The sequence below is a fragment of the Ptychodera flava genome, chromosome 9, assembly GCF_041260155.1.
Source record: "Ptychodera flava strain L36383 chromosome 9, AS_Pfla_20210202, whole genome shotgun sequence".
Lineage (NCBI taxonomy): Eukaryota > Metazoa > Hemichordata > Enteropneusta > Ptychoderidae > Ptychodera > Ptychodera flava.
The window spans coordinates 20,609,121-20,621,248 of record NC_091936.1 but is presented as its reverse complement, the minus strand read 5'-3'; positions in this window follow the sequence as shown (position 1 = coordinate 20,621,248).

Here is a 12,128-nt window from a genome sequence, read left to right as displayed (position 1 = left end):
CTTATCGAGGTATATGGAATAAAGGAGTGTGATGAACTTGACAGCAATGAACACACGTCAAACAAGAAAGTGACTTTTGGTGGAGGGCGTGCAGTGAACTCCCACAAAGATATTTGACATCGTACCGGAAAGACAAAACGAGCAAAACTTCGAGTGCTGTTGTATTCGAAATAAATCATTCATAAAACTAACAGTTCGCTGTTCGAGTTAGAAATGAGTCTCACGTGATTTCAAACTCACTTTCGCTGGACCGCACTCGTTTATTGGCCGAATCGTTGAACACCACATTAAAAGCGACATGTAAATTTTAGCATCATGACCAAGATGAATGACATGCTGTCAACATGCTATTATGGTCAAATATTATTTCATTTGTATGACCATTGTGGGTCTGTGAGGTGTATGCCCTTTCACGGTACACTCGTGCGAATGGACGTGACTTGATCACGATTAGTGTCCAATGATATGATTATTTTCACATCGTGAGTACGGGGAACACGTCGACAATCTTATCAAAAATACCAATTTGACCTGTTTAGTCGATAATATTCAAGCGCTATTACAGAGATTTATTATAGCACAACCTGCAACACGAGTAACCCATGCCACAGTTTTGGGTAATTTACATAAATTTACATATTGACAGTGTGGAAAATTCAAGGAACAGCTTTCCAATGCTGAAAGAGCAAAGGTGTTTGTAAGCCTTGCAAACTCTTCACAGACCACACTTTACGCTATCTAATCTCCTATTTAAGGTAGTATGCGCCTCAAAAGTGAAAGACTTAAACTTTTGCTCAAACTTTCCTCAAGGAATCTTTCAACCATTCTCTTTCAAAATCAAGAATAAAAATGGGGGAGGGGTGTTCATGCAAATTTTGGTACGAGAGAAACGAATTCCCAAGATTTACTGATATTTGAAATCAAAAGTTCAAAATGGCCGCTATCCCCGTGTTAGCTCTATGGGGAAAAATAAAATTTTCGATTTTCAAAACGCCAAGACATTGAATAGTTTTCTTACACCAAAAACTTTAAAATGAACCCCGACAAGTGGTAGATCAGGAAGGAATTGCAAATGTTTCAATGTCCAGATGTCTGTCCCCGTGGTGCATTCTACCTTACCATGGATCGATTTTCATGACATGACGTAAGGCATCAATCGCAGAATGGCGAACACCAACTCAACACCACTGTCAATGTTTTTATTTTAGAGCTTCGACATCTGGAAGAACGGGTAAAATATTTACTTTATGCCGACAAATGCACCCACTTCTTGGGGAATAAAGAACAGAAGATAAGAATAACAGGAATGAGTAGCAATATACAGTGCCGCTCTTGGTGGTTTATCATTGACTATGTAAATTACGATACCTTGATGCCCTTTGCCAGGATCGAACGGGATTAAGCAAAGCATGACGGTAGCGTATGGCTCCGAGTGGCTTGTCGTATATGCTGTCAAAGTCAACTTTGTCAGTCAGGGTGTCTGTGAAAACTAACATCAAGTTCAACCGATGTCTTTCGAAAGTGGACTTACCTATGGTGACAGTTGCAGATGCGATTCAATAGATTTGTCTATAATAGAGTAGGATAGGTACGACATCAGTGTCGCCGTCTAAAATAACTATTGACTTAATCTGTTTAAAGTACATTGCGTCGTGCACATGCGTCGTGAATATGGTAAGTGACAGAGTGGTTGACCAGAACATAGTGTACGTACCACTACATGGTCCGGCAGACACTTTAGTGATTCATTACAGCGCGCTGTAATCTGATGATAACATATTTATTTTTAAACACTTTGATAAAATATGTGTGCCCATCTAGCCCCTAACTATATCTCTGTGTGGCATTTCAAAGAAAATAGTCTGCAATAATTAATGACATGAAAACAATTAGGTTGGGCTTTAGCAGATACTGGATTTGGACTATATGCAGAGAGATTGGAAGGGAATAAATAGGCACGTAGTTCAGGCTTACTTTTGTCAAAATATTTAATGTTATTCATTATATCAATATATATCTTTGCCTGACCCTGTGGTATCACAGAGATTTTAGTTCATCTAATCTGTCCCTTACCTCTTTTCTATATCACGATATGATGTGCCTAGAGTTTATTGACAGATTACACTCTGAATATAGGATGTGTGATCTTCCGTGTGATTACAACTGACGCTGTATATACACATTGTGATCTTTTAGAAGCCCTATAGGGATTACTTAAGTGTGAGTGTGGCCACATGCAGATTTTTGTGTTGACCAAAGTCGATTGCGTCAGTGTGCTCACTATGACTAGTATCAGCTCTGAGTATTTGGATGGAAAGAGTTGCAAGGTGTATTTAGGTGCGTACCAGAAATGATGCCATCGTATTGTACATTTGTTCTACCATTAAACGGAGCTGGAGGGTGTATTACCCCTATTTGTAACAATCAACCCTATTTGTAACAAAATTTAATTTTCAAAAAACTTTGCCGTATATGTTGAAATATTAATAAAATATGCATATTTGTATGTTTGAGGGCAATTTTCTTTTTTTTTTCCTTGTCAAAACTCATTTTTCCGAAACTGCTTTTGTTACAAATTGGGTTGATTGTTACAAATAGGGTGACATGTGTCAACCCTATTTGTAACAATCAACCCTATTTGTAACAAAACCTCAATTTCAAAGAAACTTGGCCGTATTTGATGAAATCTTGATGAAATATACATATTAGTATGTTCGGGGGCAATTTTCTTTGTTTTCCTTGTTGAAACTCATTTTTCCGAAAATGCTCGTGAGATTAAATTTCGTTGTGCAGGTTCCTAGGGATAAGAGGCCTACTCGTAAGATATAATCAAGTCGTGCCGATACATGCCAAGGTTTGTTTTGGGGCAATTTTCACCATTTTCGGTCACAAATGTTAAAAATCTTGTTTTCTGACCGAAATCATATTAAACCTATATGGGGTTAACTTTTGTTACAAATTGGGTTGATTGTTACAAATAGGGTTGACCTGTCAACCCTATTTGTAACAATCAACCCTATTTGTAACAAAAGTTAACCAACTTGAAACTAAACCTAATTTTCTACAAAACTTGGCCGTATTTGATGAAATCTTGATGAAATGTACATATTAGTATGTTTTGGGCAATTTTTATTTTTTCCTTGTCGAAACTCATTTTTCCGAAATGCTCGTTAGATTACCTTTCGTTGTGCAGGTTGCCTAGTATAAGAGGCCTACTCGTAAGATATAATCGAGTTGTGCAGATAGCTTTGTTTCGGGGCAATTTTCACCAATTTCGGTCAAAAATGTTAAAAATCTTATTTTCTGACCGAAATCATACTAAACCTATATTGGGTTGACTTTTGTTACAAATTGGGTTGATTGTTACAAATAGGGTTGACCTGTCAACCCTATTTGTAACAATCAACCCTATTTGTAACAATCAAGCCCATTTGTAACAAAATTTAACCACCAACTTGAAACAAAAAACCTAATTTTCTACAAAACTTGGCCGTATTTGATGAAATCTTGATGAAATATACATATTAGTATGTTTTGGGGCAATTTTTATTTTTTACTTGTCGAAACTTATTTTTTCCGAAAATGCTCGTTTGATTAACTTTCGTTGTGCAGGTTGCCTAGTATAAGAGGCCTACTCGTAAGATATAATCGAGTTGTGCAGATACATGCCAAAGGCTTTTTCGGGGCAATTTTCACCATTTTCGGTCGAAAATGTTAAAAATCTTGTTTTCTGACCGAAATCATACTAAACCTATATGGGGTTAACTTTTGTTACAAATTGGGTTGATTGTTACAAATAGGGTTGACGTGTCAACCCTATTTGTAACAATCAACCCTATTTGTAACAAAAGTTAACCAACTTGAAACAAAACCTAATTTTCAAAAAAAACTTGGCCGTATTTGATGAAATCTTGATGAAATATACATATTAGTATGATTTGGGGCAATTTTTATTTTTTCCTTGTCGAAACTCATTTTTTCCGGAAATGCTCGTTAGATTAACTTTCGTTGTGCAGCTTGCCTAGTATAAGAGGCCTACTCGTAAGATATATCGAGTTGTGCAGATACATGCCAAAGGTTTGTTTCGGGGCAATTTTCACCATTTTCAGTCACAAATGTTAAAAATCTTGTTTTCTGACAGAAATCATACAAACCTATATGGGGTTAACTTTTGTTACAAATAGGGTTTGTTACAAATAGGGTTGACGTGTCAACCCTATTTGTAACAATCAACCCTATTTGTAACAATCAAGCCTATTTGTAACAAAATTTAACCAACTTGAAACAAAAACCTAATTTTCTACAAAACTTGGCCGTATTTGATGAAATCTTGATGAAATATACATATTAGTATGTTTTGGGGCAATTTTTATTTTTTACTTGTCGAAACTTATTTTTTCCGAAAATGCTCGTTTGATTAACTTTCGTTGTGCAGGTTGCCTAGTATAAGAGGCCTACTCGTAAGATATAATCGAGTTGTGCAGATACATGCCAAAGGTTTGTTTCGGGGCAATTTTCACCATTTTCGGTCACAAATGTTAAAAATCTTGTTTTCTGACCGAAATCATACTAAACCTATATGGGGTTAACTTTTGTTACAAATTGGGTTGATTGTTACAAATAGGGTTGACGTGTCAACCCTATTTGTAACAATCACCCTATTTGTAACAATCAACCCTATTTGTAACAAAATTAATAATTTTGTAAAAAAAACCTAATTTTCAAAAAACTTGGCCGTATTTGATGAAATCTTGATGAAATATGCGTATTTAGGTCTATATTTTGGGGAAATATGTCGTTTTTCAAAAAAATATTTTTTCTAAAATTGCGAGGTGGTTTGTTTGAAATTTGGTATACAGGTTTCTGGAGATAATTCCTTCAAGACGTATTGAATTGTGCTGATCTATGCACGACTCTTTTTTGGCAATTTCGCCATTTTTGCTAAAAAAAAACAGTCAAAAATCTTCTTCTTAGAATCTACTCGTCCTATTGCTTTGACATTTCGTATGAAGGTTCCTTGTGGTGACGTTTTACCTAATTTTCAGATAATTCATCACAGACCCGGCCTTGGCATTTGTTTGGATTCATTTTAACCCTCAATGCCGCGCTTTAATTTATACACTTGTTGTTTATTGTAGGCTCTTGTTGGTTGTTTCGGCAAAAGGGTTTTTATTGCTTCCCACTTATCAAGTTCTTCCAAATATTTTGACGGGCTTTCTTTTTTATCCTTTGTTTTGATATGTGTTGAGCCTAAATGTTGTTGTGAAGATCAAGTCATTTTATGTTGTGAATGTTTGTTTGTTTGTTTTTTCTATTTACGGTTTTGAGTATGGTTTCGGTTTGGTTTATGTTGCCGTGCATTCTCTGTCTATTAATTTGCTTGTGAAGAATGCTACATTTTTTCTTGAAATCGATTGGGTATTGCATGTAGGCGAGTATCTAAGAATTTTGCCTTTGATGGGTCCCTTAAAGGTTGGTTTTGGTTGATCCTCTGAGCAGGCATTGAACGTTCCAGTTGGTTTTGCATTTGTTTTAATATCAAGAATGATTTCTTAGTTTTGCTTTTAGCCCTGAAATATTTCAACGTCGGAAAATGTTGTTTTTTTAGGTATTTCTCAACTGTAAATTCAAATGTTGAATGCATTTCCAGTGTCAGTAGTGTCATGAAGTCTACAACCATTTTAATATTCAAATTGAATATTCGTCAGTTTGTATAACCTGCTGTAGGGAGATTTTCACTGACAATTAACTAGGAGACAGAGACACAAGGGTAATTTCCCACTCGATGTTGCTGCCGAGCGCTGATGGATAAGTAACCCTATGACCTTTGATGAAGGGATGAGTCAAGTGCATGGCATATTTCGTATCATAAACCTCAAGAGGTAGACTATCATAAACGATGTTATTATCTGCATCGGCCGCACCACTTCTTAGATTCGGAGATTTTCATTCTGAATACTCTTCAGAATCACGTTTCATCTCTACTTTTTATGTTCATAGGAATCACGATAACATTCAATAACATTATGATTACTAAGATCGAGAAGTATATGTCCCTCGAATTCTAAACAATGCACTTGATTATATTTTTATGATATTCTGAACTACTCGGTTATTTGGGTGACCGATACTATAAGGTCAAATACCAGATCGAAGGTATCTGGAACATAAACGACTCCACTCTCTAACTTTGGACACCGTATGTGTAGTGTCTCACTTATCTGTGCCTGGCTTGGGTTATGAGTAACTACATGATGGGTCCTTTCTGCCTTAATTCCATATGGTTTTCGGCTGCTGAAGCTTGATAAAATTATCGATTTTACGGCATGTCATTGCTGTACGGCATTATTAGGGTGTAATACAGAGAAAAATACGACTGAAGGAGGAAAAAAATATAGAACTCGAGGGCGACGTGATTGAAAGTTTTTAAAATTTAAAGTTTGATGATGATTTAAGTTACTATGAAGCATCCTTTACAGAGGCCGACCAAAGTCTCGGTGGCCTGCAGATGGATAGGATAGGCAAAAGAAAAAAGTTGTCCTGTTCCGATAACCCGACTTACCCTATTTTTTAGACTGCGACCCTAAACTTTTTAGCAACGTAAACACGGAAGAAACAAAAAGACAGAAAACCCCCGTAAAATCACGTGTTCGTCACCTGATATTTGATCTTTTGCTTGGGACGTCGACGTCTTTTATGTAATTAGTCCTTTAATATGTATGATACGCTTTTTCTGGAAATGTTGTGGTAAGTGTTAGATCGCCCTGAACCCTGAAAGTGCATATTTTAAAAAAAATATTGGGGAAAAAAAAACCAGCCGACCTAACTGCCCTATTTTGAAACCATGTTATTGGAAGAGCAAAATTTATGTTTTAAGTGTTACAAATAGCGTTAACTTTTGATACAAATAGGGTTAGTATGACTTCTGTCAGAAAAGAAGATTTGTTTTGCATTTTAGACCAAAATTAGTGACTGATGCCCCCACCAAATTTTGGCATGTATCTGAAAAACATGATTACCTCTGAGATGGAGACCTTTTATCCCTAGAAACCTGCACGCCGAAATTTTATCTAATGAGTAGTTTAAGAAAAAATGAGTTTCGACAAGGAAAAAACAAGGAAAATTGCCCCCGAACATACTAATATGTATATTTCATCAAGATTTCATCAAATACGGCCAAGTTTTTTGAAAATTAGGTTTGTTTCAAGTTGGTTAAATTTTGTTACAAATAGGGTTGATTGTTACAAATAGGGTTGATTGTTACAAATAGGTTGACAGGTCAACCCTATTTGTAACAATCAACCAAATTTGTAACAAAAGTTAACCCCATATAGGTTTAGTATGATTTCGGTCAGAAAACAAGATTTTTAACATTTTCGACCGAAATTGGGGAAAATTGCCCCGAAACAAATCTATCTGCACAACTCGATTATATCGTACGAGTAGGCCTCTTATACTAGGCAACCTGCACAACGAAAGTTAATCTAACGAGCATTTTCGGAAAAAATGAGTTTCGACAAGGAAAAAATAAAAATTGCCCCAAAACATACTAATATGTACATTTCATCAAGATTTCATCAAATACGGCCAAGTTTTGTAGAAAATTAGGTTTAGTTTCAAGTTGGTTAAATTTTGTTACAAATAGGGTTGATTGTTACAAATAGGGTTGACACGTCAACCCTATTTGTAACAATCAACCCTATTTGTAACAAAAGTTAACCCCATATAGGTTTAGTATGATTTCGGTCAGAAAACAAGATTTTTAACATTTTTGACCGAAAATGGTGAAAATTGCCCCAAAACAAACCTTTGGCATATATCTGCACGACTTGATTATATCTTACGAGTAGGGCTCTTATCCCTAGGAACCTGCACAACGAAATTTAATCTCACGAGCATTTTCGGAAAAATGAGTTTCAACAAGGAAAACAAAGAAAATTGCCCCCGAACATACTAATATGTATATTTCATCAAGATTTCATCAAATACGGCCAAGTTTCTTTGAAACTGAGGTTTTGTTACAAATAGGGTTGATTGTTACAAATAGGGTTGACACATGCCACCCCTATTTGTAACAATCAACCCAATTTGTAACAAAAGCAGTTTCGGAAAAATGAGTTTTGACAAGGAAAAAAAAAGAAAATTGCCCTCAAACATACAATTATGCATATTTTATTAATATTTCAACATATACGGCAAAGTTTTTTGAAAATTGAATTTTGTTACAAATAGGGTTGATTGTTACAAATAGGGTAATACAGAGGGGATGGTAATCTTTAATCATGTTTTCAGTTTCTGATAAATGTGACCGACCTCTAAAAGTATACAGAACCGACCAAATAACGTCGAACGTGTCTGAGAAGAAAAGTCGCCTTTACTATTCCGATATATTGCTAAGTAATTTTCTGTTTGACAGTTTAAGCAATATATCATTGCATTCACCTCGCTTTCAATACTTTCACTTCAAGAAGGTAGATCTGCAGGGAAGGGAGTAGACTTTCACCTTGGTGACTGTCTAGCCAGGCAGTATAGCTTAGAGATAACCCTGATGAAATGGAACTGTACTCTTTCAGTTTGTTTGGTTGCTGTCAAGCGTCTCCTCGTCTAGTTTAGAATCTGCTTGCGGAGCCTCAAAATGAATTGCTGTCGGTTACGGCTGTCTATCACCGTCAGGCAAGCGACTTTGCCAATTGTTAGAAAACCATCGTTATCTGCACTTCGCTAACGGAATACTCATGGTATACACATACGGAAAGCATAGAAAGTCATGACAAATTACTTTCTGTACTCTACATTGTGAAATTTAAATCGTGTGGAATCTACGTTCTGATTCAATATTTTTTTAGGCAAGACAATGCATCTCACATATATATGTCAGAAAAGTCGCAACCGCACGGATCCGACAACCATAGCTTTTTGAACGTTTTGAGCCAACATCAAGTGAAACTTTCCTTGTTAAGCTCTTGAAGTTATTCTTAAAGGCGCCCTTCTCAATCCCAGGCTCTCGCATTAGCAAATATGTCAACTACCATTAACAGTTTGTCATTCTGATGTTTTCCATTGAATATTTATCAAGGAAATAATATTTATATTAGATAAATCTGATAATTGAGTGGGGGCTTTAAGTCGTAAAATATTTGCGTCATTGCAATTGAAGAGAATTTGATACTGCGTTTTATGTCGTAAGGGTGAAAACTTATTAACATTTTTTAATACATACATATATATATATATATATATATATATATATATATATATATATATATTATATATATATATATATATATATATATATATATATATATATATACGAAGTATTGCGGTTCGACTTGTCCGATACAAAGTGCTCAATACAAAAGTAGAGCGAGGTATATAAGGGATGCTGGAGAATTGATTTTACAATTTCATCTCTACAACGTTGTTTCGTGAGTCGCGAAACTCACTCATCAGGAGACTAGACTGGAGTGAATCAGCCATAACCGACAGCAATTCATTTTGAGGCTCCACAAGTCCAGACACGAAGTTACAGAGTAGATTCACTCCAGTCTAGTCTCCTGATGAGTGAGTTTCGCGACTCACGAAACAACGTTGTAGAGAGGAAATTGTAAAATCATTCTCCTGCATCCCTTTTATATATATATATATATATATTATATATATATATATATATATATATATATATATATATATATATATATATAACAAATTAATAATAAATGTTTTCAATATCTCCAGCAGATTTGTTTCATAAACTCTGTTCTCCAGTTTCCTTTTCTTTTCTAGTCTAGAGCCTCCCCCGGCAGTACAGTTTTGAAGACGGCTACAACTGACGGCTACTACGCAGTCCCAGTAGTGGGGACGCTGTACAAAGTCAACTCTGAGACTCACTGCCTCCGCCAGACCAAGTGTTGCCATGTGAAGTCTGTTGGAATCAGACATGTTAATATTTTTTTATCAGACCGTTGAAATGTTTGACTGACGTTTGTACTGAGTATCATAACTCGTTGAATTCCGAAGGTTGGTTATCGTCCCTAGAGGTAAGAATATGCGTGCATGGTGACTGATAACGAACAGGGGACTCTTCACAAGGTTGAATCACCTGGCCGAATCTTCGGTGGTGGCGCTTTTTGTTTATGGGGGTTCCGAAGTTGTAATCGCTAAGCAGCAGTATCACTTTTCTCTATATTTCAGATCTTAACAAGTCAAATTAAATGGATCAAATATGAATATTAGTAATCGGTAATTCATGCACCGTAGAATGCATATGCACTGCTGTATCGGTGTAGATTTCCCATATCCTGGTCTGTACTTGCCCAAGTCAACGTTCTTACAAATGTATTGTTCTATTGCACTGGAAATTTTTCGAGTTGATGTCACAATTATGTGTCATATCATCGACTGCAGAGCGGCTAGGGGACAATGTTTATATGTACAAAATGTCAACAAGGTGCCGAACTTGCTCTCGCAACCCAATTTGAAATGTTTACCGTTTTTATTGTTGCATATTGTTTCGGAAACATCGTAAAACGACGCGAAGCAATACTAAATTGTCAATTTATCACGCATAAACCAAATATCACTGCAATAAAATCAACGAAAACAGGTACTAGGTTTCATGTGTTTTCCGACAGGGAAGCAATCGTTACAGATACCTTTTGTTAGGCAAATGAACTAAAAACTATAAAAGTTGTTAATTATTTGCCATTGTACTGTTAGGGATTTTTAGGGCAGCAATACCATATATGAATGTCTAATTTCATATTTTAAACAATCAGATACATAGTAGAGTATGATTTTTGGCGTTTTTATTCTTAAAGCACGTGATCTAAAGGAAAATTTGGCATCGACTTGTTGTATCAGAGTCCTTGATGGACTGGTTTTATGAAACGAGTACATGTTCTTCTTCTACCTAGAGTATGTTAGTATTGTTTATGGTATGTGTGCTTATTGAACAATGGATTCTAGTCCGGCCAAGCATTCAGTTGTTAACCCTTTGAGCGCCAAAGTCAATTTTTGTTGCCTTCATAAAAATATAACCCAAACAATTTTTTAGTTCCAAACATTTTGTTCTGATTTTTCCTAAAAAATTGATCAAAAACTTGAATTTATGATAAATACAGTCCACCTGGTCCAAAATTTTCAAAAGAATTACAAAAAATTTTTTAAAAATTGGTAAAATGTATCACTATAATTTTGGTGGGAAAAATTACAGCACTCAAAGGGTTAAAATAACATTATCTGCTATCGTTTTATATTGCAAAACTGGGGCAGAATGAATGAATGGTGTTATGGTTGCGGGCTACTCTTTGTAGTTGGATCATGCACTGAAAGTCCTTGGAATGGAACTTAGGGGACACTTGGACTTGAATTTAACACAGTGTATCTAGGACGTTTCAAAGTACATAGCTCAAACTCAACCGACATTTCTTTAATTGTGAAAGTTTTAAATTCTATATTTTTCGTCAAATATATTAGCTGACTGTGTGTCCGTTTGCGGTCAAAGACAAGCGGTGAATAAAAGATGGGTTCAAAAGCACGGTTAATAGAATTTGTATAACTTGAATGTGAGTACGGGTAGCTGAATTACCTCTTCCAAATATTATTGATTTATGCTAATCTCTAAAATTATCGTAGCAACTACATTTTCAACACTAGTTATTTTATTTGACGGGTTACTGTTATAATGTCTCTATCAGAAACATGGTAAATTGGCTTGTTGACTAGCTATGATTTATAAAGTTAATTTCTCTTATCAAAGGGCGGTGGTCGTCGGAATGGCGCTCAAAGGTCGCTAGTAACCCCTGCGACCAATATATACACTGTATCCAAGCTACGTTGGCGATTGATGAAAGTTAAAAAATGTTAGTCTTAATGGTACATCGTAAAATTTAAATGTTGCAGCTACTTTGACATAATGCATCTACATATAGTGCATGAAATACAATGTTTATAAAAAAGAAAGTTGCACATGCGCAGTTCCGACGACCATATCACTTTAAAGTGCAACTTTGCGTGAAAGGCAACGTAGTATCTACAAAACTGAGAGTAGTGCAACCCAGTAAGATGTTCATGACCATCCGACATGGATCAGCAGACGCTGCTGGGCCAGTTGTGGGGCAACCAACAAT